Below are 27,366 nucleotides of genomic sequence, written 5' to 3'. Positions count from 1 at the left end.
AGACCAAAAACTGGAAGTGAGTGTTCTGGTTTTCAAACGTTCTTTCAGAAGCCGAACGTCCAATGGGGCTTCCGTGGCTTCTGATTGGCTGCAGGAGATCCCTGAAGCCAATCAGAAGCCACGCTTTGGAAGTTGAACATTCAGAAGCCGAACGGACTTCCAGAACGGATTCTGTTCGACTTCCAAGGTACGACTGTACAGTGTTACACAGGACATCTGGGAATACGAAAACTGGGTGCAGCCCATCAAAATAAACCTGCTTTCAATTTCTGATGGAGAGAGAAAGGTTTCAGCTAGGACTGGAGAGCCTGGGTCTTCCTTGCTCACTCGCTGAATCTCCTTTGAGCACATGCCTTCTGACACTGGTCTCAAATTCGAGACAGGCTTATAGGGGAGAAAGGACTCCCATAGGTATTGTGATCCCTTGGGATTTGTTGGGCAGAACCAACATATTGAACTCAGCTCCAAAGCAATAGGAAGCCAGTAGTGTGAGAAGAGCATTGGCCGGCAAGCACCAGGCAGAAGCCTGGCTGCTACATTTTGGATCAGTTGAAGCACCAGTTGTTATGTCCTGGCGGTAGTCTGTCCCCATCAACAGTCTAGTCACAGCATTTTGTACCATCTGGAGCTTCAACACCTAACATGAGAATGTTCTGACCTGAGAAGCCTGGCTGCCACATTTTAGATCAACTGAAGCCTCTCAACTGTCCCTGAAGACCCACAGGCCTATCTTACAACCACCGAGAATGGATAATCATCTGAGCCCTTCTTTGTGTGCCTCTCCATGAGTGGTCCAGAGGGTGGCAGCCCAAGAACGGGCCTTTTCTGTGGAGGCTCCCCATTTGTGGCGTGCTCTCCCTAGGGAGGCTCACCTGGCACCTTCACTACATACCGTATCTTTAGACGCCAGGCGAAGACGTTTCTCTTTAACCAGGCCTTGGGCTGATTAACATTCCAAGTCCTTTGAAATGTGTTTGTGGGAGGTTATTGATTTGCTTTTGTTTACTTGCATATTTTGCATTCTCGTTTTGTATTTTTATGTCGTGATTTTGGGATGAAGGGTGGTATGCAAATTTAATAATCATAAAAATTAAGAGTATCCAAAACATGAATGACTGAAGCCAGTGTTGCCTTTTGCTAGGGGAGGCCATAGGATCACCAGCCAAAGCTGATAAACAAAAAACAAAAACCCACTCCCACCACCTGAGCATCATCTATCTCTCTATCTCTCTATCTCTCTATCTCTCTATCTCTCTATCTCTCTATCTATCTCTCTATCTCTCTATCTCTCTATCTCAGGGGGGGGGGGAAATGAACGAATTCCTATGCCCCACAAATAACCCAGAGATGCATTTTAAATAAAACCACACATTCTACTCATGTAAAAACACCAGGCAGGCCCCACAAATAACCCAGAGCTGCATCCTATATAATAAAGTCCCTGTGTCTCAGTGTCCAGATTCCCTGTGTCCCGTTTTCCGCGCTACTGAGCATGTGCCCCAGGGACACAGGGATTGGACTCAGAGACTGCATGCACACACACACTCTCCCCACCCCACACCCCACCCCTCTGCCCTGCACTGGCTCAATAAGCAGTTAAAACAGAGGCCACCAGGTGGAAGGCAGGAGCAGGCAGCAAGCCCCCTAAGCAGGGCAGGCCCTCTCTCAACGTGCCCAAGGGCCTGAGGAGGAAGCCGGGGCGACCAAAAAATCGAGGCCCCGGCTTCTCCTCACTAACAGGCCCGAAATTGAGGCCCAAACAGCGCAAGCAACCGGGAGACCCCTGTTGGGCCGGAACGGCCAGGAAAGGCGCAGGGAGGCCACCGAATGCTCAGCGCCAACCGCGGGACCCTCAGAAAGAGCCGGGGCGGGCGCAAGCCCCCCGGACGGCAAAGCTCCCTTCTGGATGCAGCAGGCGACTGAAAAACAGCCGCGGAGGCCAACAAAAGTAGCGGGAGCCACCACCACCCCCGGAAAACTGGGCGTACACCCCGGAGCAGCCGCCCGGGCCGTCCAGGAGCCAGAATTCGGCCACTGGGCCCTGGCAGCAGCAGCAGCGCTATTGACGGGGGGGGAATTAGGAACCAAACGGCAGGTGCAAAAAGTGCGCGAAAACAGGGTGGGGAGGGATCCACACTCCAAACACAAGCTTCAGAGGGGGTAAAGGAAGAAATACCCCCCGCACCCCCCAGCCAAGCCCGGGCTGTAAAGGTAAAAAGGGGGGGGGACTTTGGCTTGGGGTTTGGGAACGGGGGGGGGGGAGAAAATTAGGGATAAATTAAGGATCAAAGGGAGGGGGGAGGAACAATCAATTAGACAAGGAATAAAAGCCCCCCACGCGCCGCTGCCACCGAAAAAGGCCGAATGTTCTAGCGCCCTAGTTTTATATAAAAGGACACATTCCACTCATGTAAAAACACACTGATTCCTGGACCGTTCGAGGGCAGGATTGAGAAGGTGATTGGGCCGGATCCGGCCCCTGGGCCTTGGGTTGCCTACCCCTGATCTAGGATAATCATTGGATCATGAGGCACCTCCAAGATTATAGTGCAACCGTTTCAGTAACAGCTTGGACCACCTCACCTGGTTCCTCCAAAATTCTCGACTTACAGCACCTCCCTCTTCTCTTGATTTGGTTCTGAAGAGGGAGGTGCTCTGAAAAAGAAAGAGATGAAACCACTTTTGTGGAGCATCCCAGTTATCCCAGTCAGTCCATCAGTAATATTTCTCCATAAATTGTTGGCTTTTTATTAGTATACTTAATTCCATCTCCACTTCTGTGTCAAGATGGGAGTTCTTTTAAATATTAAACAGACCTCTTCTCTGATGCTTATTAATCTCTGTATTCAGGAAAGGCTTCCCCTCAAAAAAATAAAAATAAAATACTTGTAATGCTCCCTCACACCCTCTCTCTTGTATTGAATACCATGCACTGTGTCTTTAAATATTGAACAATATTGAAAAATATGGAAGCCCTCCTTCTCTCCCCCCTTTCTCTCTCTCTCTCTTTTTTAATATTAGCTTAAGGCAAGGCTGTGGCATGATTTCCACTCCTTTCATGACACTGTAATGATGTTACCACATACAGCTTTATCTTGCATGAAAAGGTGAAGTCATGACTGATTTCTCCAATTTAAAAGCACTCAACCCTCACACTGCAAGAAATGAATATTTTGCATATATTCATGCAACAATGATTCAATTTAAGATTTCTATTTTCAAACATTGCTCGGGTTATAAAAAAAAAACACACAAAAACCCCAACAACGAAAAAGAAAACCTTCACACTCAAACGCCAGGGTAAAATTGCCAAAATGCATAATAAGATTTATTATAGATGAGTAGCGTTTTATTTAGTATTTCATGTTAACATGCTTTTAGGGTTACCATGCTTTAGCAGAAGGATTCATCTTTTCGCTTCTAATCAGAGATAACGCTTTATTGTGCGATGCACTTCCTGTGGCGCGAGAAGAGAGAGGACTCTAAATGTTGTTGCAACAATCTGTCTATAGAGTGCACAATGCACATTGTTACATACACACAAATTGTGTGGTTTCCCCCCCCCCCCTTTTCGTGATCTTTCCCAAAGCAAGATACAGTGGATCTCTGACTTTAGAAACCCAAACAGCACCTGGTGCCTTTAAATCAGGGTCGGGTGCAAAGGGTCTGCTGAAATTCTTCAGCCTATTTGTGAGCAGAGAATTAATTTTTGCGTTACTTTTCCAGGAATTCCTGCAGGGAAAAATCCCTTTCTGTGCCAGCCAGGTTGCCGTGAGGATCTGGAGATGCCCTCCTGAACAATTACCTCATAGGATCATAGAATCATAGAATCATAGAGTTGGAAGAGACCACGAGGGCCATCCAGTCCAACCCCCTGCCAAGCAGGAAACACCATCAAAGCATTCTTGACATATGCCTGCCAAGCCTCTGCTTAAAGACTTCCAAAGAAGGAGACTCCACCACATTCCTTAGGAGCAAATTCCACTGCCGAACAGCTCTTACTGTCAGGAAGTTCTTCCTAATGTTGAGGTGGAATCTTCTTTCTTTAGTAGTTTGAATCCATTGCTCCGTGTCCGCTTCTCTGGAGCAGCAGAAAACAACCTTTCTCCCTCCTCCATATGACATCCTTTTATATATTTGAACATGGCTATCATATCACCCCTTAAGCTTCTCTTCTCCAGGCTAAACATATGCAGCTCCCTAAGCCGTTCCTCATAAGGCATCGTTTCCAGGCCTTTGACCATTTTGGTTGCCCTCCTCTGGACACATTCCAGCTTGTCAGCATCCTTCTTGAACTGTGGTGCCCAGAACTGGACACAGTACTCCAGGTAAGGTCTGACCAGAGCAGAATACAGTGGTACTATTACTTCCCTTGATCTAGATGCTATACTCCTGTTGATGCAGCCCATAATTGCATTGGCTTTTTTAGCTGCTGCATCACACTGTTGACTCATGTCAAGTTTGTGGTCTACCATATCCATTTACTTTCTGTGAGGGTGAAAGCCATTAAGGTAGCCGCACCGATATTCTGGAATGCTGATCCTATTGAAATTGGTTAGGCACCTGCTGAATTCCTCCATGAATTTGTCTAACCCTCTTTTTAAGCCATCCAGGTTGGTGACTATCAATGCCTCCTGTGGAGGTGAGTTCCACAGTTCAACGGCACGCTGTGTGAGGACATCCTTTCTTCCAGCCAGACGGGCATGCAGTAAGAGCAAAAGATGGAATTTTACACCCAGATGGTCTATTTACCCCACTCCATTTATGAATCACTTCCTAGGAAACATTTTGAAGTAATTAATAATAGAAGCATCAACACTGGCAGTTTGCAAATACGCTCTCAGCCTCCCTCCATCCCAAGGTTTGCGACCTATGGAGTAGGTGTTGGCTGCTTCCTTTCTTTTTGCATTTATAAGTTTACCTTTCAAGGGCAGCAAATGGTTCTGAAAGCATCAAAGCTTTTATTTATTTCCATTCCTATGGAACATCTCTAAGCCATTCAGCAGTAAACACATCAACGACACAAACATATGCAAAGCAATGGCATATAAAAAACCCACTTTAAACAGGAGCCTTGTGATGAATCAGACCATGGGCTTATAATAATCATAATAATACTGATTTTATTATTTATAGGCTCCATACATAGTTTTATTATTTATCTAGCTCCATACTGTCTACACTGACTGGCAGAGGGCCTCCGGGGCGCCTTTCCTAGCCCTGCCTAGGGATTCCACCTGGGAGCTGCTGGGTGCAAGGCAGAGGCTCTGCAACTGAGCTACAGCTATAAAACATGTTCTTTGTGAAAACGAGTTTAAACAATTTTCACCTATTAAAAAAATTCCATTTCTAAGACTCAGATAAAGATCGCAACTTGAAAAAAAGGACAGTCTTTGATAGGGGCTAAAAAGATAATAGTGAGAGCTGGACCATAAAGAAGGCTGATCGCCAAAGAATTGATGCTTTTGAATTATGGTGCTGGAGGAGACTCTTGAGAGTCTTGGTTGGACAGTGTTCTCGAAGCTACGAACATGAGTTTGACCAAACTACGGGAGGCAGTGCAAGACAGGAGTGCCTGGTGTGCTATGGTCCATGGGGTCACGAAGAGTCGGACATGACTAAACGACTAAACAACAACAACAACAAAAAGATAATAGATATGCTGCCTCTCAATTATGTAACGGTCAAGACCCTTGTTTGAAGATATGGTTCAACCACCAGAATGTCCATTTGAGTCCCTTCAGTGCTCTTGCCCAATTCCACCCTCTGACCACCCCTAAAATATACCCCATGGAAAGCTGCCTGGACTAGATCTTTGATGGAGCCATGGATCTGCACTCCACTTTCATGTTAGTTGTGGCAAAAGTGTTATTTCAACCCCCCCCCCATCCTCTGACTGTCCCCTTCTTATGTGTTTCCTCTTCAGTCCAAGGTAAAGGACTTCTCTCCCCTCCCCCTATTTTTTAAAAATATAAATGCTTCCTCCATCTTCCATGTGACAGCCCTTACTATATTTAAAGATGGCTATTATACAGTACCTCCTCTCAGTTTCCTCTTTTCCAGGCTAGGTATACCCAGCTCCCTCAAACCTCTGGACCAGGGGTCAGCAAACTTCTCCAGCAGGGGGCCGGTCCACTGTCCCTCAGACCTTGTGGGGACGAACGGCGGATTATATTTTGAAAAAAAAAATGAACGAATTCCTATGCCCCACAAATAACCCAGAGATGCATTTTAAATAAAAGGGTACATTCTACTCATGAAAAGCATGCTGATTCCCAGACCGTCCGTGGGCCGGATTTAGGAGGCGATTGGGCCAGATCTGGCCCCCGGGCCTTAGTTTGCCTACCCATGCTCTTGACCGTTAAACTTAGATTGCAAGCTCCTTGCATCTGGGGACTCGTCTTAGTTTACATTTTTGAAAAAAGTTGCACAACAACAACAACAACAACAACAACAGATTATAAATCCCTGGGCATGTTAATGGAGCCGTCACCTTGATCAGCGCAGAGCAGTAGCAAACAAGATATTTAAAGCTGCCATTCGTCTATAGTCTGGTCAGTTGCACTCGTGGGAGAATTCTGTTTACTTTTTTGAGATGTCTCCGTTCGGATGGCCTGATGTCCTCGGAAACATAAAGAGCCATCTTAGCCCCCCACCATTAGAGCGGCATTTTCCTGGGGCCGCAACGTTATGAGATGATAGCGCAGGAGGCTTTCACAGATGAAAATAATTGTGTGCTTTTGGTATTATTATTTTTGGCAAGAAGCTCAGGCTCTCGGCCTTGCAGCGTATTACATCATTACACAGTATAATGCATCATAATGACAGAGTGAATGGCGGGCAAAGGACTGCCAGCTACTCCTTGCAAGTTGAGAAAGAGGCAGGGATGTTTTCAGCTGGGGGGGCGGGGGGGAGAGAGAGGGAGAGAAAGCCGCCGTTCGTCTAAGTGTCTCCCTAGATGAAACAAAGCTGCAGTAGTCCCACTTGGCATTCACATTAATTGTGGGCTTGCCAAAAAGCCGGCTCCATCGGCATATAAATTAGCGAAGGATTATTCATCTCATCCCAGTAACTAAGCGAATCTCCTCTTCACATTCCCCGCGCGGCAAAATTTATGCCCGCCTCCTTCTCTGTCCTGCCTGCATTTCTCCCACCCTCCGCCCTATATTTAATAGGAGGAGGGAGAATAGAAATTGCAAGATCTGCATGTTAGTTGATCTTTTTTAAAAAGGGGGGGGAGAGGAAAGCTGTGCCCCCCCCCACCCGCCCACAACCACCACCACCCTGGTTAGCATGAGAATGCAGTACCAGCTTGGATCGGTCGCAGCTGGCGATGTGAAAAGAGCAATTTTGCATTAGTCATGAGTTGTCGGTCCAAGGAACTACGTTCTTTTTAATTCATTCCCAAATATGAACCAAATGGGAGCCAGCTTGGAGTCAGCACATTTTTGAAAAGCCACAAGATTTGAAAGAGAGGCTTCTTTTCTGTCTTAGGAGCAATTTAAGGGTGTCAGGAATGGGTGCTGAAGGCAAGGACACCCCGAGGAGGTGAGAGCTATTGCTGAGGGCAGGTAGGCCACTTCCAGGTGACCTCTTTGTAAAGCACTCATCCTGTTTTGCTTGCAAAAAGTTTGCAGGGAGGTTCTACAATACCCATGGTTTATCACGTCCCCGTCCCGATTTGTTTGCACAGACATTATATGACATCAGCTGTTTATCGAGCACTTATTTTAATTTGTTTGCAGAAATGTTGGAGGGGAGTATACAACGCCCACTGATTTGTCTGTGCAGGGGATTTTATTTGTTTCCTTTGCTAAAATATTTATACACTGCTAATTCTTCTGATCTGAGCAGTTCACAACAGCTGCACATCAAACCGTACAATAAAAGCCATGTAACAAAGTTCAAATCAGGTATCGGTTACCTGTTGTGGAAAGGTGTATTCTTTTTTTTTAATAATAATTTTTTATTAGTTTTATACAAACAAGATACACAAAACATATAATATAACACTGTCCCTTCAATTTCCCTCCACCCACCCGTCCACTTCTGCCACCAGTAGGACCTGTGGGCATTGAGAATCAAAGGGGGTCCATTGTAAGCTGGGTTTGACCTCCCCCCTCCCCCCTCCCCCCTATCCCCTCCCTGCCACTGAAAGGACAAGGATGGAGGAGCTCTGAGAGTTGGTTTCCCCCCCCCAGCTTTTTCAAAAAGAAAAGCACATTTAAACAAACACACACAACAGTAGGGAAAGCATGAATTCCCAAGTTCTTATTGTCTTAACATTGTAATTGTGACTTCCTCGATACTCTTCCTCCTGGTTTTCCTAACTTCTCAAACTAATTGTGGCGGGTTTTCTATTCCAATTCAAAATCTTTTTCTTATAATATTGACTCAATCCTCCTCCTTTTCCATGCTGCCCTCCCACAGGCCCCCTTCTGCCACAAGAGGGACCTGCAGGGCACAGCACTTCCAAGGTTCCATTTTTTGTGTCTGGGTTTCCTTCCACCCCCTCCTCTCCCCTCCGAGCACCCCCTGCCACTGGGTGTCTCCAAGTAAAGAGAGAAGGGTAGGCAGCTCTCTGCCCAGACACCTCCTCACAGAAATTAATATTAAACTATAAAATAAAATTCTTTCCTCAGCCATTCTTTTAATTCCCTCCAGAAAACTCAGTTCCCCCCCCTTAACATCAAATCTCTACACTAAATCTTAACCATATACCTTATTACACTCTCCTTCCCCCCTCCCTATGTCTTTTCCCCCAATTGGTTCAGCATTTCCGTTAACAAGCCAAGATTTCGAAGACCGTCATTCAAAGCAAAAAAAAAAACCTTTTAACTAAAATTTTCACCCCACACCAGTTCTTTCCCAATTCCATCTCCAGGCCTTTATTCCCCCCTGCCCCTGTCCTTCCCATCCCTGAGTAACACCACTCCACATAATAACTCCTCCAGGATCTTCCATTCCATTAATCTTCATGTCCCTTTGCTTCTCATTTTCTTGCTTTTCTTGTTTTTCTTCCTTTTGAAATCCATGCTTTGCTTCATCCAAAATATATTTTTTGTAGTCCAATTCGCCTTCAGAATTCTCCTCAGGTTGTTTCTCCTCACACACAGTCTCAGAATCAAAGATCTCAATGTCCAAATTGTCCTCTAAATCCTGAACTTGGACTTCAGCCTCTACTGATGATAAATTAGGATGTTGCCGTTCCTTGTAAATGTCCTCCCATATTTGTAGGTAGTTCAGCACAGCCTCCTGGAAGGCTCGAGAATGCTTTGTTTTCATAGTTCTCTTAACCACAAACGAACAGGAGATAGGGAGCAAAGGGTGCTGGAAAATTCCTTCCTGTTTAGACGATCGACTCCATCTTGGCTGATCTTTTCCTTTGTCTTTAACTCAATCACAAATCCATTCTTAATTCCAATTTAAATAGTTCTACCTCATTTTCAGTCAATTTTTACTTTTCGCAGCAATACAATAAGTCCACCCGGTCTTTTGACAGTTTGACAGCTTTTGACAGCTGTCAAAACACTCTTCCCCTTAACAATGCTGTACCTCAAGGGGTGCCGGACTCGGGAGCTGAGAAGGTTCCGAAAAGTCTTTCTTTCTCTCGGGTCTACCGTCCCTGAAACTTTTTCATCATTCGGCTTGGATTTATTTAAAGCGCCTCCCGATTTGCCATTAGGAAGAGATCGACTTCCGTTTCTTTAGAATCTCTCCTATTTTTCCAATTGATGATTTTAAAGTCCAAATAGAAATTCCACTTACTTTATGGAAATCTTTTATTTTGTTTGGAAGAATCCGCTGCTTGCCGGGTCAGGACTCGGAGCTTCACTTCTTGGAGGTAAGATGTAGCCCAAAATGGCTCCCGCGCTTCCACCCCGCCGGCTCTCGATCGCTCTACTGAGCTCTCGGGCAGCGGGGGATCCGCAAAACGGAGCAGCCGCTGGGCGCGTGAGTCACCGGGACTCTCTACCCGGTGTTTTTACGGGGAGCCCGCTCGCTCTGCGGACTTCCCCCCCCCTCCGCGAAGCCAGGGACTTCGGCACGCGAAGTCCCTGCGTCCTTCTCTCCGCCGCGACGGACCGGAAGCCCGGAAAGGTGTATTCTTAACTGCCTGAGGGAATGAAAAGTTTCCAGCGGGCATTTAAAAGTTGTCACAGAAGAAGCCGGTTGGATCTCTATTGGAAGAGTATTCCACAGGACTGAGCTGGCAACACTGAAGTTTCGGTCCCTTGTTGTTGTCAAACTTGCCGACTCAGGGAACAACCAGATGATTTCAGTGATCCAGCTGGAATATAGGGCTACAGGTGATCCCTGAAGTGGTTTAAGGGTGAGTCAACCTGATTCTGCACAGCAACAGAGAGCTGAACCATAAAGAAGGCTGATCGCCGAAGAATTGATGGTTTTGAATTATAGTGCTGGAGGGGACTCTTGAGAGTCCCATGGACTGCAAGAAGATCAAACCTATCCATTCTTAAGGAAATCAGCCCTGATCCTGAAGCTGAGGCTCCAATACATTGGCCACCTCATGAGAAGAGAAGACTCCCTGGAAAAGACCCTGATGTTGGGAAAGATTGAGGGCACAAGGAGAAGGGAATGACAGAGGACGAGATGGTTGGACAGTGTTCTTGAAGCTACCAACATGCGTTTGACGAAACTGTGGGAGGCAGTGGAAGACAGGAGTGCCTGGCGTGCTCTGGTCCATGGGGTCACAAAGAGTCGGGCACAACTAAATGACTAAACAACAACCTGATTCTAGCCCCCTGGATTTGGCATTATGGGGCCAATGCAGACTATGGTGTCTAATTGGTGCCTGAATATTTAGCTAGTAAATATCTGGGGAACAGGGAGCACCCTTGAAGGATGGCAACTTCACCAGCTCACAGCACTAACACCATTTTTAAAAGGCTTCCTTTGAATCTCCCCAAAGAGGTAAAAGTTGGGACCATGATTTAGGGGACTGACAAAGTATTTTTGGCTCTGATTCCCACAATGGTTTGCAAGGCAGCCATGACACACTCAGTAGTCTACCAGTTCCTTGTGCACAGAGGGCAGGCTTCCAAGCATCTAACTCCATGTATTGCTTGAGCAGCACAAACATGCAGTAACAGGTGGGAGCCCCCCGGCCCCCTACCGTTGTAATGAGCATGGCTCCTAAGGGGAAATGGCTTCATACAGCCCTTAGACACGTGCTAATCTTCCTCTTAACATATGTAATATTAATAGAAAATTTAATAATATTATATGAGGTCGATCGTTGCAAATTCCCATTGTGTGCTCCGTAATAGAATTGATCAAAATGAAATGCACCGGCTATTCATGTAGTTGTCACGTGGGGCTCCATAGGTGTTTCAATGCAAATTAGCATTTCTCAGAGGGCACTTAAAGTAAAGTGCTCCTGAAAGTTCCCATTACCCATATTGCAATGATAAGTACATTAAAGATCATCTTCTTGCATGGAGCTAATGTGTTCTGTCTGCCTAAGATGTTGTATCTTCCAGTTTGGATATCTTCTGAAATATCGGCGGTGACTTTTCCCCACCCACCCACCAACCCTTTGAATTTCTGGCATTTTGTAAGGAATATATCTAGTGTAATTAAATTGACCCCTATTGGTGTCTGTTCAACCTCGCATGTCTCCATGCCAAGACAAAAGTGCAGTGGGTCCTTATCCTAGAAATGTTGCTTGCAGATGATGCAGCCTTGACAGATCACTCTGAGGAAGCTCTACAGAGGCTTATTACTCGCTTTCCCCAACACTGCCTTACCATCACCCGACAAAGACCAACATCCTGGGACAGGTTTCCAGATTCAGGTAGGCAGCGGCGTTGGCCTGACACAGTCAAAAAAAATAAAAAATAAAAGGTTGTCCAGTAGCACCTTAGAGACCAACTAAGTTTGTTCTGGGTATAAGCTTTCGTGTGCATGCACACTTCTTCAGATACACTGAAACAGAAGCCACCAGACCCTTATATATAGTGGGAGGGTGGGGTGGAGTTTTTCTCAGAAGGATGGTAGGAGATGGGTGATTGACTCAATGGGTATAGTAAACCTGTTGACGACTGTTAACAACTGCAATTAGTCCTACAGGAAAAAGCAAGGGATGGATGACCAAAAATAGCTTTAGCACAGGCATGTCAAACCTGCGGCCCTCCAGATGTTTTGGACTACAATTCCCATCTTCCCCAACCACTGGTCCTGCTAGCTAGGGATCATGGGAGTTGTAGGCCAAAACATCTGGAGGGCCGCAGGTTTGACATGCCTGCTTTAGCATATGCAATGAGACAAGAATCCAACATCTCTATTCAGACCAGGTCTCTACATAATTTTCAGTTTAGAAATAAGCTGTAATTCAACAACTTCTCTTGAAGTCTATTTCTGAAATTCTTTTGTAATAAGACAGCTGCTTTGAGATCCTGTATTGAATGTCCTGGGAGGCTGAAGTGTTCACTTACTGGCTTCTCTGTCTTGTGATTCCTGATGTCAGATTTATGTCCATTTATCCTTTGGCATAGGGTTTGGCCTGTTTGTCCAATATAGAGAGCTGAAGGGACAGGATGTCACCAGTATTGGTGACCGTGCACTTGAGATGGTAGATGATTTGGTCTACATGGGCTCCACAGCGAACTCTCCATCAAAAGAGAGTCTGATCCAGGAGGTTCTCATGTTCAAATAGAACATAAGAACATCTTTAAATATCTTAAGGGCTCTCACCTGGAAGATGGAGTGAGCTTGTTTTCTCCTGCTCTAGAGGGCAGGACTCAAACCGAAGGCTTCAAGTGACAAGACAGGGGATTCTGACTAAAAATACAGAAAAACTTTCTGACAGCAAGAGCTGTTTGACAGGGGAATGGTCTCCCTCAGGGGGTGGTGGACTCTCCTTCCTCCTTTGAGGTTTTTAAGCAGAGGTTAGATCAGGCATCCCCAAACGGGGGCCCTCCAGATGTTTTGGCCTACAACTCCCATGATCCCTAGCTAAGAAGATCAGTGGTCAGGGATGATGGGAATTGTAGTCCAAAACATCTGGAGGGCCGAAGTTTGGGGATGCCTGGGTTAGATGGCCATCTGCCAGGGATGCTTTAGTTGAGATTCCTGCATCGCAGGGTCCCTTCCAACTCTACAATTTTGTGATTTTGTGTACAATGCAACGATGATAAATTGATGATACGACAACATGTTGCAGTCCAGCAGTCATAAATGATAACAGATAAAAATATCAGGATGCATTAATTTATGAATGCTTTTATAACGAGGTGCACCTATGGAAGGAAAAGAAGGAGAGCTAAAGGCGTTGCCCCTGTGCTGGGTTTCCTGAGCAAACAATGCTCAGGCTGGGGGAGAAGTGCTAGTTAGCCTTCCATGACTTAGATAGAGCTATGGAGAAATGACAAGTGCCAGTAATTAAGAAAGCCCCTTCAACAAGATAACCCTATACGTCTTTGTCTATTTCAATCACCAAAGACTCTGGTTCAGTGTAAAATGAATGCCCGGATGCCATCAATTCCTGTTAACCTCTCTATAACCGTTCTGTGTTCACGCATAGGTGATAGATAGATTTTGTCAGTTTATTAAATGGTGACATCTCCCTTGCCATGTGACAAAAACTGTGGGGAGGGCTTTCTTCTTCTGTTCTCTAAGCCAACTCTCTTCTGACGTTTCTTGGCACATGAGCTGCAGGGTGTCGCCTTCCGAGGCCTGGGAGGGGCACAAAATTGTTTTAGGACTAGTCTGTGAGCTCAGAAAAACACACAGAGATCTTGTCCAGTAAGACTGACATGCTATTATCATCATTATTCAGTCTCCATAGGGGAAGCAGAGCATCTCTAAGTGGTGAGAGACTCCAGGGGTGCCTGTGCTTTCCCAGAGTTCAGTTCCCTTGGAATGAATGTCAGCGGAGATTGCGGTGTCTTTAGGATATGAGATCTTATTTACACTTACAGTACATGCAACGTGACCATAGGATGAAGGAGCTCACCGTGTTAATACCCCAACAGATCTTGATTCTCCATTAGATTTCCAGAGAAGTCCAATAGTCCAGCTTAGAAGAACAAGCAGAGCCAGCATGGCTTCTGCAAGGACAAGTCTTGTCTTACAAACTTCTTAGGACTCTTGGAGAGTGTCAACAAGCATACAGAATGAGATACCTCTTTTCCTCTCCAGCTCCTAGAATCCAGCTCTTCTGCACATACTATTGTTCTTCTACCTGGACGAACCTGGCCTCCAGCCAGGTAAAAGGAGTGGGGGGGGGAGGGAATGCCTACCGTCTTATCTGATGAGCACCATCACTTAGTTTATTATTTGAGATGCGGATGAGCACTTTACTGCTCCCCTAAAGCCATTACAAAGGGACTGGTTTGACCTGTCACTCAGGCTCCTTCTTGCACATTCTAGCCTTGCAGATACAGGATGACAAGGATTGGGTGGGACTCAGGGTATCACCCAAACTTGAGCCCCGACCCCAAATCAATACAATAGGAACCTGCCTTACCGCAAGGTTCTGCTCAGTAGATTGGCATGGCAACCTGTCTATAGGATTTCAGACCTGGAGTTGCTGAGGACTCAACCTGGGACTTTGGCAAGGAAAGAAGATGCTCCACCATTGGTGCTTTGTGTGGTACAAGAGGCCAGGTCCCTGCCCAGAGGAGCTTACAATCTAAGATCTGACATAGGGGAAATGGGAGAGGAAGAGAATGGTAAACTCAAGGCAGGGAGTAAATGTGGAAGAGCTTTGGGGGCCTTTGAGCCAGAGGTGCCCCATCCCTGGGATGGACAACGCTGAACTAAATGGAACCCACCATCTGATTAGGCATAAAGCAGAGCCTTCCATTCCAGAAACACTGTGTAAAACATTTGTATTGAAAGCTGCCTATTAAAAAATACAGAGAATGCTGGCACAATAATAAAGCCATCAATCACACATATCATAAAGTGCAAACTGTCTGTGTCAATACAGTAATTCAGCAGTAAATGGAAATGAAGTCTGGAGTGTATCAGTTCCGAATTTGCTGCAGAGAAACAGAGGTGGCTCGAATGGGTATATTCTCGCCGCTGACAGATATTTCCAGCCCATGTCAGTTTTGCACGTGTTTATTCATAAGTACATGCCAACTGTTTTCTGCATAATTTCTGCTTCATTCTGTGATTTAAAATAAATAAATAAATTAAACAACTTGTTTGCATTTTATGGGGGGCTCACGCGTTCTCCTAAAATGCACCCCCCCCCCCCGCATTTTGGCACATTTAAATATGAACTGAACAAAATACTCGAGTGAGTCTCCTTCTTTGTGGTGGAGTCTCCTTCTTTGGAGGTCTTTAAGTGGAGGCTTGACAGGCATATGTCAAGAATGCTTTGGTGGTGTTTCCCGCTTGGCAGGGGGTTGGACTGGATGGCCCTTGTGGTCTCTTCCAACTCTATGATTCTATGAGTCTAGCATGCTGCCCCTTCATAAAAAATTATCACAGGGCAGTTTGCAATGGAACCGCTAGTAAGATGTATTGGGGTATAAATAGTAAAATTGTCATTATGGAATGGGACGTCCCTATTTTCCTCAGAGAAATGTTGGAGGGTATGGAAGTGGGTGTGATAATTTATTGGCAGAACTAAGAACCCAGAAAAGTTTTGGAACCCCATCACTGAAACTCTTTCCTTTCCTTTGCTCCACATTATGTCTTTCTACTTATTTTAAATATCCCAAGTCCTCATTGCTGGGCTTATTATTCATCATTTGCACTCCTTTAAAACTTTATTGCCAGCACTTTGGGCCTTCGAAACAGCTTTTACTCATTCTTTTCAACAGCAGTAACCTCTCATATTGGCCAAATTAAGGAATAATTGCAAATAATAGGACATCCTTTCTCCCAGCGTACAAGAGAATGTTATACTTTTGAAGAGGGAACAATAGGGAAAGTGCAGAAGCTGGAAGATGGGGGGAAGTATCAGAGATGGCCTACGAGAGGTGAGTTGCTAATCACAATGCCCTCCTCTCCCCATAGGAGAAAGGGATGATGTGTGGCTAATTGGTGGCTTAACACAGGTGGTCTAGAGGTGGTCCTCTAGATGCTGTTGGACTCCAACTCCCATCAGCCCCAGCTAGCATGGTCAGTGTTAGGGATGATAGGATCTGGAGTCCAGCAACATCTGCAGGACCACATGTTCCTTATCCCTGTACTAATGTAGGAGTAGCAAGTAGTATTCACAGCAGTAATAATGAGAACATTTAATAATTGTAGTAGTAATTGTGATAGCAGCAGGAGCGACTGGCAAGGTGGGGACAGATCTGGAAGAGGCAGGTGTGGAGGTCAGTGTGGTGCAAACTCACCTGGCAGAAAGCTAGCAGAAGGTCTCCATCGCCACCTAGCAATTCGGTTCTGGGCTGTAGTCTTCGCAGCTGCTGCAATAGTGTACTGAGAGGCAAGAGCTGTTTTGCACAGGGGCTAAAAATTTAGTGACTCCTTAGCTAAGATGCAAGATTACGTTCCACTGAGGAAATAAAATGTCCACATTATCAAGCTATTTTTGCATTAGACATATTTTCAAAATGGCACAGAAAATGCTATTATAGTCATTTGTTTGCCTGCGTTGCACGCATCTCGTAGCATCAGTATTTTTTATATATATACTGTACTATTTTTTTGTTGACTCTGGAGCTGTATGCATGCATATTATGTATCCAGAACCAGGCAAATAGATGGGTGGTGGTATTGGTCAAGCATCTGGAACTCTCAGTAATAAGGTAAAAAAAGGTAAAGGTAAAGGTCCCCTGGATGGTTAAGTCCAGGCAAAGGCGACTATGGGGTTGCGACGCTCATCTCGCTTTCAGGCCGAGGGAGCCGGAGTTTGTCCGCAGACAGCTTTCCGGGTCATGTGGCCAGCAGGACTAAACCACTACACAACGGAACACTGTGATGGAAGCCAGAGCACACGGAAATGCCATTTACCTTCCCACCGCAGCGGCACCTATTTATCTACTTGCACTGGTGTGCTTTCGAACTGCTAAGTTGGCAGGAGCTGGGACAGAGCAGTGGGAGCTCACTCGGTTGCGGGGATTTGAACCCGCGACCTTCTGTTTGGCAAGCCGAAGAGGCTCAGTGGTCCCTTATCTCAGTAACAGGACATTTTCAAAAAGGAGGAGCAGCTGCCCTTCAGTTGGGTGTGCTGCTTTCTTAGAGCTCTGGTGCCGCAGTGGACAGCCACAGTCCTAGACTTTTGCTGACCTTGACAGCGATTGTTGCTCCTCACTTAATAAGGACAGGTGATGTTTAGCTGATGTTTTCAGAGTCTGGAATGCTTTCCTGGCATTGAGGAGAAATGAACTGAATTTGAAACCCTTCGTTCCCATAGGAACCAATGGGCATGCATCTGCAAACCCATGATGTTCTGTGTGAGAGAGAGTTTCTGGTTTGGGTTGATCTCATGGACACTATACCTTAATGACATCTCCAAGTACAGCCATACCTCGGTTTAAGTACGCCTCAGTTTGAGTACTTTCAGTTTTAGTACTCCGCGGACCCGTCTGGAATGGATTAATCCACTTTCCAATACTTTCAATGGGAAAGTTCACTTCAGGTTAAGTACGCTTCAGGTTAAGTATGGACTTCCAGAACCAATTACACTCATACCTCGGGTTAAGTACGCTTCAGGTTGAGTATTCTGCGGACCCATTTTGTGAGGGACAGGGGATATCGCGAAGTCCCTCCCCTCCTGAGTTCAAGCCCGTCCCCGAGCAAAGGGGAAAGCAGGGAGAGTTCCGATTCCAGTGGGGAAGCAGGAAGTCGTGTCCGAGGCTCAGGCAAGGTAGAGGAGCCAGGGTCCCAGGTGGGACAGGAAGGGGCAAGCAAGGGGGGAAGACCCATCCCTCCAACTCCAGAATTACGCAGGAAGAGGAGGGGCAAGAGGATGGGTCTGCCAAAGCTTTTGTGTTGGAGAAAGACGCGCCAAAAGCCATTAGGAGGTTCTGAAACCGACTGACAACATCGCTCCGTGTAAATAGCAATGACTTGAGCACTGTAAATACGCAGCACCAATAAAAGAATAAAATGCAGAGCTGCGTAGCGTCGTTACTCTGAAGTAGTCCACTCCGGCCACTGTGACAGCAACCTCCTAATCATTTTTGGGCTACTTCGGAGTTGCCGGGATGAGCGTGTCCGAGGCGGAGAAGTGGCGGCAGATCGCTGAGCAAGCCCAGCTAGAACTGCAACAGCTGTCGCTGCAGGCGCAGGGAGAATTGAAGGCAGCTAAAGAGGAGACTAAGAAGGTCCAGGACGACCGGCTACAACTTGCGGAACAGGTGAGAGAGCTCCAGGAAAAAGAGCAGCATTTAAGGGCGGTGGCGGTAGACCTCCAAAACAAGCTGGATGCAGAGAAAAACAAGGCGGGAGGGGCTCCCCAAGTCCAAGTGCTGCCAGGAAGGAGAGCAGGGACCCTTGTAAGCAAGTTCAATGGAGACCCGAAGGAGTTTCAGGGCTTTGAGACTGAGATCGTGTATGCTCTTGAGCTGCACCAGAATGAGTTCCCCGATGATGAGCACAGAGTAGCGTTTATTGTGGAACATCTCACCGGAGCAGCCAGGGAGTGGCTAAGACCATTAATCGCAACCAAGAATCCTTGCATGAAAAATGTCCAACAATTTCTAGAAGGTTTGAGGACGATGTATTCGTCCGATAGTCATTTGGACCAGACTAAGGAGGAACTGCATAATTTACGCCAAGGAAATATGACAGTTCGCGCATATTGGGCGAAATTCACCATGCTGGTGCACAGACTGGGGTGGGTTTTGGATTCGCCTCCCATGCAAGCTGCGTTTTACTTGGGTTTGAGCGAGGAGGTGAAGGATGAACTCTCGAGAGGTCCAAAGCCCAGTACTATGGATCAGCTGAGCAAAGCAGCTCTGGCGGTGGGGGTGAGGCAGGAATCCCGGTGGAACGACAAGCAAGCGACGCGCGCAAAGCGGGCTTGGTTCCCACGGTCGCAGGAGAAGCCACTCCCTCAACAACCCTTTCAGGCCACGCCTGGAGCCAGCCAGGACCAGGAGCCCATGCAGATTGATAGCGCGCGCGCGCGGGCTTTTCAAACCCCAGCGGCGCCAAGACGCAAGGAGGGAAGGGGCGGGAATTGCTTTCTCTGCAACTCACCCCAGCATCTCGTCAGAGACTGCCCACATCGCAGGGAGTGGCAAGGAAAGGCGGGAACGGTGGTGCCCTCCCCCACTGACGCAGCACCACAGCAGGGAAACGGGAAAGCCTGGCTGCAGGAGACAAGGGGCAGCAGCCAGGCACAGTCAGCAGACAACAGCCCCAGCCCGCCCACCCGCACAGAGAGGTGCAGAGCCAGCCCACCCCTCCCAGAGCAGGAGTGGTTCTAGAAGTGACGCTAACGCTCCCAAATGGCTATCCCCTGACGGTCCTCGCCTTAATTGACAGTGGGGCGTCCGCCAACTTCTTCTCGAGAAGCTTTGCGGAAGAGCACCAAATCCAGCTTTTGCAGTTGGATTTTCCTCTGCACGTAGCAACCATTGACGGCAGGGAGCTGCTGGGAGGGGCCATCACACATCAAACCCCCCCCATGAGAATGACGGTGGGAAGGCACTCAGAGACACTGGCGTTCAACGTCACCACCATCTCAGACCCCCCCATCGTCTTGGGCATGAGCTGGCTGGCGCGCCACGACCCCTCCATCAGTTGGCACCAGAGGTGCATCACGTTTGGGTCAGACTTTTGTCTGGACCATTGCATGCAGCACCAACCAGGGGAGGGGCCTCCGATAGCCACGGTGGCCACCATGCATATCAAAGGGGGTGAGGCAATACCCAAGCAGTACTGGGACCTGCAGGAGGTCTTCAGCGAAGCGGAGTCCGACCACCTACCCCCGCACAGGCCTTTTGACTGCCAGATCAACCTGGTGCCAGGGGCGACGATACCCCCAGCCAAGCTGTACGCCATGTCAGACCAGGAGCTGGAGGATCTGCGCGCTTTCATCGACAAGAACCTCAAGCGGGGGTTCATAAGGGAAAGCAAGGCAGCAGGGGGCAGCCCGGTCTTCTGGGTGGACAAGAAAGACACGCAACAGCGCCGTCTTGTGGTGGACTTTAGACGGCTGAATTCGGTGACAGAGCCCGTGGCTTTCCCCATGCCCAGAGTGGATGATCTCCTGACAGCGGCACGCAGGGGCAAGATTTTCACCAAGCTGGACCTAAGGGGGGCGTACAACTTGATCAGGATCCGGGAAGGAGATGAATGGAAAACCACGATGTTCACGCCTCTGGGCTCTTTTGAATATCTGGTGATGCCCTTCGGTTTGCAAGGGGGCTCAGCATGCTTCCAGGCCTTCATGCACCACGTCCTGGGGTCCCTCCTCTTCAGGAAATGCTTGGTCTTCCTAGATGACATCCTTATCTACTCGAATGACCCAGTGCAGCATGTGAAAGATGTCAGAGAGGTGTTGCAACGCCTGAAGGAGAACCACCTGTATGTGAAGCTGGAGAAGTGCAAGTTTCACACCAAAGAGGTGGACTTCCTGGGCTACAAGCTGTCAGACAAGGGGCTGGCGATGGACAAGGACAAGGTGCAGGCCATCCTGGACTGGCACAGCCCCAGGACGCGCAAAGATGCCCAACGCCTACTAGGCTTCGCTAACTTCTACAGGAAGTTCATCAAGAACTTCTCTCGCGTTACGGCTCCCATCACGGACTGCCTGAGAGGCAAGCAGAAGTTCAAGTGGACACCAGAGGCGCAAGCAGCGTTCGAAAGCCTCAAGAGAGTGTTCGCCTCAGACCAAAACCTGTTCCATGTGGTGCAGGACGCGCCCCTACGCATTGAGACAGATGCTTCTGAAAAAGCTGTGGGCGCAATTTTGTTGCAACTGGACGCCAACAGGGAGTGGAGACCCTGTGCCTTCTTCTCCAGGAAGCTGACACAGCCTGAACGCAACTACACAGTGTTTGATAGGGAACTTCTTGCGATCTACGCTGCGTTCCAGCACTGGCGACACTTCCTGGTGGGCGCGAAGCACCCCATCCAGGTGTGCACAGACCACAAGAACCTGGAGTTCTGGAGAACTGCCAGGGTGCTCAACCAGCGGCAGATACGGTGGGCAGAGTTCTTCTCGAACTTCAACTTCTCCATCCACTACATCCCGGGGGAGCAGAATGTCAGGGCGGATGCCCTCTCCCGCAAGCCAGAGTACATGGAGGAGGAGGCGCCACCAGCCCCAAGGCACATTTTCCCCCCGTCGGCATGGTCCTGCGGAGCAGCTGTGGTGAGCGAGGCAGAACTCACAGCACTGACGGCAGCGGATGAATTTGCCAACCGCATCTTCAGAGAACTGAGAGGGGGGAGGGAGCAGGCAAAAGACTTTGCAGAACGCAGAGGGCTGCTTTTCTACAAGGGTGCGCTGTACCTACCCACCACCCAGCTTCGACGTACGGTCCTCAAGCAGATGCACGACAACCCTACAGCGGGGCATTTTGGAAGGGACAAAACCGCTCACCTAGTCATGAGACACTTCTGGTGGCCAGGGGTGCGGGAAGATGTTCGAGACTATGTAAGGGGCTGTACCACCTGCCAGCGGGCGAAGGTGGTCAGAGCAGCGCCACCAGGGTTGCTGGAGCCCTTAGCCACACCACACAGGCCGTGGGAAGTGGTGTCCATGGACTTCATCACAGATCTGCCTTCGTCCAGGGGTAAGACTGCAGTGTTGGTGGTGGTGGACCTTATGTCCAAAATGTGTCACTTTATACCGTGTGCCAGGGCAGTCTCGGCAGACGAGACAGCCAAACTGTTTGTTGATCACATTTTCAGACTGCATGGATTACCTTTAAGGGTTATTTCGGATCGTGGCCGCCAATTTGTTTCCAGGTTCTGGCGGCGGCTCATGAACCTCCTGCAGGTGGAGGTCAGCTTGTCGACGGCTAGACACCCGCAGACCAACGGACAAGCGGAGAGGGTCAACGCCATTCTGCAGCAGTACCTGAGATGCTACGTCAGCCAGCGGCAAACGGACTGGGTGGATCGCTTGCCACTAGCAGAATTTGCCTACAACAATGCAGTGCACGTCTCCACAGGGGTGTCGCCCTTTAAGGCCAATTACGGGCGCGACCTCAGATCTTTCCCAGAGAGGGAGAGGGAGGAGGAGGAGGAGGAGGGCCCACAGGCTGAGGATTGGGCAGAGGAACTGGAGACGGTGCACCAGCAGCTCAGAGAACACTTGGAGAGGGCCAAGGAAGCGTACAAAAAGGGGGCAGATCGCCACAGGCGACAAGGGGAGGTCATCAGGGTGGGGGACAAGGTGTGGTTGTCCTCGGAGGGCCTTCCCACCAGAGGGAGGTGCAAAAAGCTGGCACCCAAAAGGCTGGGCCCCTTCACGGTCACGCAACAGGTAAACCCGGTGGCATACAGGCTGGCACTGCCAGAGGACATGAGGGTGCATCCAGTGTTTCATAGATCGCTGCTGTCGCCGTACAGGGAAAGCAGCAGGCTCCGAGACAGCGAACAAACCCCCGAGGGAGGGGGGGAGAGGGAAGGCAGGGAGCAACTCAATGAGGCCACGGCCATCCTGGATTCAAGGTGGGGGGTGGGGGGACTGGAGTACCTCATGGCATGGGAGGATGCTCCACCGTCCCAGAATGAATGGGTCCCAGCCACTCAGATACAGGAGGAATTCTTGGTGGAAGAATTTCACGCCCTCTTTCCCCACAGACCCAAGCCCTGGCACATGGAAAGGGAGGGGGAGGAGGAGGAGGCACGGGAGAGCAGCTCACCATGGCGCTGGGAAGCGGAGTTTGAGGAACCAGAGGATGAGGTATGGGTGTCACCGAGATCCACCCAGTCAGAGGAAGGAGCAGATTGGCAGAACGTTTTTACCCCCACCAGCTCTGACGCCACGGACTTTTTGGGATTCCCGTCCGCCCAGGCGGAAGGGGGGGGCTCGCAGGACTGGGGGGAGGTATTCACACCAACGGGCTCGGAGAGCACTGAGTTCTTAGGCTTCCAGTCGTCACCGACACATGGGGGGGGCCTGGGGAGGGGTGAAGGAGAGCTTGGGAGGGGGGTGGATGTGAGGGACAGGGGATATCGCGAAGTCCCTCCCCTCCTGAGTTCAAGCCCGTCCCCGAGCAAAGGGGAAAGCAGGGAGAGTTCCGATTCCAGTGGGGAAGCAGGAAGTCGTGTCCGAGGCTCAGGCAAGGTAGAGGAGCCAGGGTCCCAGGTGGGACAGGAAGGGGCAAGCAAGGGGGGAAGACCCATCCCTCCAACTCCAGAATTACGCAGGAAGAGGAGGGGCAAGAGGATGGGTCTGCCAAAGCTTTTGTGTTGGAGAAAGACGCGCCAAAAGCCATTAGGAGGTTCTGAAACCGACTGACAACATCGCTCCGTGTAAATAGCAATGACTTGAGCACTGTAAATACGCAGCACCAATAAAAGAATAAAATGCAGAGCTGCGTAGCGTCGTTACTCTGAAGTAGTCCACTCCGGCCACTGTGACACATTTGGAACGGATTAATCCACTTTCCATTACTTTCAATGGGAAAGTCCGCTTCAGGTTAAGTCCGCTTCAGGTTAAGTACAGACTTCCGGAACCAATTGTGTTTGTAAACTGAGGTACCACTGTATTGAGGCAGGACTCTTCAACAACAACAACTTCATTTCTGAATCATTCATATGAAGCCTCCCAAAGTGATTTGCAATGAACCTGATGAATCAAGAAAATCAGGATGAATAGTCAGTACACATATCTGGAGGAGCCTGAGGTCACCACTGGAAATTTAATAATAATAATAATAATAATAATAATAATAATAATAATAATAATAATACACCACCCCACCTGGCTGGTTGCCCCAGCCACTCTGGGCAGCTTCCAACACATATAAAACCTCAAACATTAAAAACTTCCTGACACAGGGACAGTGCCGCTGTTGAGGGATGTTTGCCCTGGGACTGTCATAACCAGGGGTCAGTAACCTTTTTCAGCCGTGGGCCGGTCCACTGTCCCTCAAACCATGTGGGGGGCCGGATTATATTTAGAAGGGGGGAAAAAGAACAAATTCCTATGCCCCACGAATAACCCAGAGATGCATTTAAATAAAAGGACACATTCTACTTATGTAAAAACACGCTGATACCCAGACCGTCCGTGGGCTGGATTGAGAAGGCGATTGGGATGCATCCGGCCCACGGGCCTTAGGTTGCCTACCCCTGGTCATAACTATGGACTGCTGGCTTTAGTCCCTTTAAAAATACATATATAATATGATGATAAAATACACAATTATATCGGTGTGTGTGTGCAAACACATTCTGAGCAGGGCTTCTTTTTTCAGCTGGAACTCACCAAAACTCAGTTCCTGTACCTCTCAGGTGGGCGCAATTGCCATTATACGAGAACAAGGGAGGCATTCATGTTGAGTTCCTCTTTTTCTAGAAAAAGAGCACAGATTCTAATTCACACTGATGTCCCTCCCCCCAATAAAAGTAAAGTTGGGATGCAAATTCCTTAGAGAAATAACCATGCAATCCTATACTTGACTACTCAGCAGTAAGTTCAACTGATTTCACTGTGGCTTACTCCCAGGTAAGTAATTATATGATTGCAATGCTGCAGACTTACGTATCTTTACTTCCTCCCAGCACTTGTAGTAACTGGTAGTAAGTCCCATTGAACTCAATGGAACTTAATGCTGAATGGACACAGTGGTAAAGGACTCGTTTGAATTGACCAACACCTGCCTCTGATTCCTGCTGTTTTTCTGTGGAGTCTGCTGCTTTATCATTTGTTAGTTATTCCTCTTTGATGGTCCTGGTGTTGTTGTATTGCTTCCTTTGACTTCATGCAAACCCTCCTGTGGGTGGGTCTTTTTAGGTGGGAGAGCGGCATGCAAACACGATGCTTTTGGCAGTTTTCGGCTACCCCCAGTTAGGAAAATGGGAACATCTATTCCGAGTCGGACCAGACCATCTTGCTCAGTACTATTGATGCTGTCAACACCTCTCCCTTGCCTGGAGAAGGAAGGCATTGAACCTGGACCTTCTGAATGCAAGGGAGATATTCTAATGGTAAGCTATGGCAGTTCCCTTAAAAATAATGGAAAGATCCCAGTCTTCTTGGAGCTGAAGAAAGAGGTTGTTTAAATGGGGAAAGAAGAACTTGCCTTATGTTGAGTCAAACCATGTAGGTCAGTAAAACATGAGACTCTTAATCTCGAGGTTGCAGGTTTGAGTCCCACGTTGAGCATAAGATTCCTGCATTTCAGGGGGTTGAGATGGATGACCCTAGTGGTCCCAATTCTAGGATTCTCTCCAGAATTTCAGGCAGGAATATTTTCCAGACCTACTGGGAAATGCTGGGCATTAAACCTGCATGCAAAGGAGATGCTGTTCCACTAAGCTAAAGCCTTTTGAATTTTTGTTAGGAGCAGAATGCTAGGATAGATGAAACTTCACAAGTTTCACAAAGTAATTTTTCCATAGGCTCTCCAGTTTTCTTTAGCTATGTGCAAGTAACCATGGTCGTATTTTCCCCCTCCCACAATAGTTTTAATTTAATTTTCATTAAATTTTAGAGCAGTGCTATATTTTTTTTAAAAAAAACGGCTGCATTGGAATGCAGCTTGACTCGCTTCCAAATGGAAGACCTTTTTTCCTCCCCTTAAAAAAAAAATAAGAGAGGGAGGGGTGGGGGAGAAATGGAGCACCATCCAATAATTTTAAATTACTCTACACAGTGCATTGCAATTTAGAATTATTGGAGTGCTTCAAATTTTTATAAGCCCTTGAATTTGGAAGTGATCAAAGTTCTGGGCATACTCAGTGCAGAGCAATTTAAAATTATAAGAGCTGTCAAATTTTTATATAAGCACTTCAGTTAGAAAAGAATTCAGGAGGTCTGAGCATGTGCAAAAAAAGGAGTAATTTAAATTATTCAAGTACTTTAACTTTTTTCTTCGTATAGCTACCTTGATTTTTCTCCCCTTCCCTTTTAGGGTGAGGGTACATGCAGCCTAAAATGACATCTTCCCCCCTCTCTCTTTTAACGCCATCATATAAGGAGAATTTGGTTCCTGCAGATGAAATCATTATTTTAGCATTTGTGAAATGGCTATTAATGTAGATATGAACTATGCATGACATCCAGTTATATGGGGCAGGAGGAAAAGAATTAAATATTTTCTCTCCCTTCTGTTTTTTAAAGGGTAAATTGATGGTAGAACAAAATTTGCTGCCTGGCTTATAAGATACCAGGAGGCATCTGACTGGACCCTGGTGGAAACAAAGATCTGCCCAGCTATATGCTTAGGGATATATATAGAGTCCTTCAGAAAGATTTCCCTAGGGGTGCATAAGGAGATAAGAAGAGTCTTGCTGGATGAGACTGCCCAACATGTTGCCATCCTAAAGTTGGTGGATTTAACTCCCATCAGCTCTAGCAAGCATAGCCAAGACTCCTGGATTATGGGAGCTGTAGCCATCACTATGGAAGTGAGAGCTGGACCATAAAGAAGGATGGTTGCCGAAGGATTGATGCTTTTGAATTATGGTGCTGGAGGAGAGACTCTTGAGAGTCCCATGGACTGCAAGAAGATCAAACCTATCCATTCTGAAGGAAATCAGCCCTGAGTGCTCACTGGAAGGACAGATCGTGAAGCTGAGGCTCCAATACTTTGGCCACCTCATGAGAAGAGAAGACTCCCTGGAAAAGACCCTGATGTTGGGAAAGATGGAGGGCACAAGGAGAAGGGGATGACAGAGGACGAGATGGTTGGACAGTGTTCTCGAAGCTATCAACATGAGTTTGACCAAACTGCGGGAGGCAGTGGAAGACAGGAGTGCCTGGCATGCTGTGGTCCATGGGGTCATGAAGAGTTGGACATGACTAAACGACTAAACAACAACAAGCCATCACTATATCAAAGATGCCACACTGATGATCCCTAATCTAGTCTATGGTGGAGCCGATGGACCATTGCTGGTCTAGATGAACCTTGTGGTGCAACACCAGGGACAGTCTTGGATTTACAGAAGCCACCCCGGGTTCTGATTTGATCCCAGAATCTCCCTCTTTTCCTTAGGACATCCCTAAGGAAATCCCTCATTTCCTTAGGATGAGTAAATTACAACCTTTGGAAGACATCTGAAGGCAGCTCTGTATAGGGAATATTTTTAAAGTTTGATGTTTTATTATGCTTTGATATATGTTGGAAGCCACCCTGAATGGCTGGGGCAACCCACTCAGATTGGTGGGGTATGAATAATAATGATGATGATGATGATAAAAAATTGATGATGGAATAGGACATCCCTATTTTCATCAGAGAAATGTTGGAGGGTATGCAACCCTATACATGGCCTACTCAAAATTAAATTCCACTGAAT

The sequence above is a fragment of the Zootoca vivipara genome, chromosome 3, assembly GCF_963506605.1.
Source record: "Zootoca vivipara chromosome 3, rZooViv1.1, whole genome shotgun sequence".
NCBI classification, from domain to species: domain Eukaryota; kingdom Metazoa; phylum Chordata; class Lepidosauria; order Squamata; family Lacertidae; genus Zootoca; species Zootoca vivipara.
This window is presented reverse-complemented; position numbering follows the sequence as displayed.